Here is a 2,051-nt window from a genome sequence, read left to right as displayed (position 1 = left end):
ACACGTTTGACATTTCGTTTTTAATTTTTTGCTGCCACACGAAGCGTAAACGTTTTGACGTTACAAATTAATTTTACGCTAGTTTTCACGCTTCGTGTGTCCCCGCAGGAAGACGAACGGAGGAGAGAAAGCAAAAGGAATAGGAAAAACAGAGATAGCGAGATCGGGGCAAAGTACCGAAGTTCCGAGGGTCCGACAGTTTGTCTTTAACTTTTGTTCTGGACTTAGGCGAATCTGGACGAAACCTCGGCCTCTGTTTTTTCTAAGTGCCAGGTGCAAAGTACCAAGTGCTAGTGCTTCTCTTTCGAACATGTGTGATCCTGATAGAAATAGTCCAGCTAAGTTTAGTGGACAGTATTCAGTGACAATGAAATAATGTTTAAATATTTCGCTTTGCTCGTATCAGATGTCCAACTAAACTGGGATGCATAGGATTCCAACGCAAAACATTTTACAATGTGTCTAAGGCATCACCAACATGCAGCTACGCACCAAATTACTACGACAGCCGCTAGTGAAGAGTGAACGCGAATCCAAAAAAAGAGAGAGAACCGAAATATACCGACCAAATACGAACTGTTTTATTTTGACTATAGGGAATGGGAGAAAACGAAGAAAGCGAGGGGACACACAAGTGAGAGACAAGGGGCCGTTCGGTTAGAGAAGCAAATCCACTACTCACTCCATAGATCACTGCCATTCCACCATCCAAGCTCCATACGGAATAATGTATGAAGCAGTGGTTCAGCAATGGATGAGTTTGTGGATGAGCTATCGAATTTAAAGTGAGAAGAGCGAAATTGTTCACTGGGTTGTTCGGGTCGCCCTCCCTCGTCCTCGTCGCAGGCAGAGGGGCAGCCTCAGGCTCTCAAAAATGTTCACTGGGTTAACATTGTCTCTGATTCAGGTTAAGACCGTTCAGCGGTTGTTGCCCAATAATAATAAGAAGAAACATAATACGTAGGAATAACAATAATAAGTTTTTCTTCAACTATATTGTGTGTTAGTATAAAAATAAATAAATAAATACCTTGAATGTCGGATTAAATCCTCGTTCATTAATAATCTTTGCTCCAACTATTTTTACTTGGGCGGAGGGAACGCTGCATTAGCGAGAAAGAGAAGCTAGCAATTGTTTGCTGTTGTGCGCTCTGTCTGTCTCGTCTTAGTATGAAAAAACAATTGTCACTTCATTGTGACACGGTCGGAATATAAAAAGTGTTGCCTTCTTTGGGTTCTAAGCTACCACCCAACCTTGAGTTATAAGTGAAACGACATCTTCAAGACTTTCTTTTTGTATATAGATAGATAGAAGATAGAGATAAACATATAGATATATAGATGTCAAATCGTTTACGCTTATGTCAAAAGGCTTATACGTCCGAGGAGACATAAATCAAAGTGTAAGACCAAGGGCAAACACTGTTTGCAAATGCTTTGTTTACAAACAGAGGATAATGTAAGTTCTTATTTGTGATGTTTTATGAATTTTAACTATAATTATTCATAAATTAATTTATCTCCACGAATCAATCATTAATCATTAATGAAGCCTGCCACACGAAGCGTAAACAATTTGACATTATAAAATGGTTTTACGTTAGGTTTAACGCCTCGCCTGGTCAAAGGTAAAGAATTCTTCTTCTTATTTGGCGTTACAACCGCTGGGTGATCTAAGCCTGCACCAGAGACATATTTTGATAATATCTCTGGCGCTGCTAACCGTAACAGTTCGTTTGACGGGCGGGGTTGTTGGCCCCGCGCCAACCACCCTGTCACGCCGGTATCGGGAATCGAAACCATGGCCGGTTGAGTGACAACCGATCCCGGCATTCGAACCCAGAACAGCTGCGGTGACAGTGACGAGCGTTACCGACTGCTCTATCAGCGGGGGCAAAGGTAAAGAATTGGTGCTCCGAAATCGTCCATTGACAGTTTAAGATCTTACTGATTTTGTTGGAATATTGAAAGGATCAGTGAAATATAATCCAGCTTAAGGCCCCACACACAGGGAACGTTACGTGCGTTTCGACGCGACGCTTTTTCGGACC

At 41.8% G+C, this 2,051-nt stretch overlaps 1 protein-coding gene across 1 annotated transcript in view; it reads right to left on the bottom strand.

Moving 5' to 3' along the window:
• The window catches only part of LOC131207642 (ALX homeobox protein 1-like), an 11,283-nt gene that overhangs the window by 6,588 nt on the left and 2,644 nt on the right, over positions 1 to 2,051 (bottom strand). The window lies entirely within an intron of this gene.

This window comes from Anopheles bellator, chromosome 2 (genome assembly GCF_943735745.2).
Source record: "Anopheles bellator chromosome 2, idAnoBellAS_SP24_06.2, whole genome shotgun sequence".
NCBI lineage: Eukaryota > Metazoa > Arthropoda > Insecta > Diptera > Culicidae > Anopheles > Anopheles bellator.
Note: the sequence above shows the minus strand (reverse complement) of the source record. Positions and strands in the feature narration are given on the sequence as shown.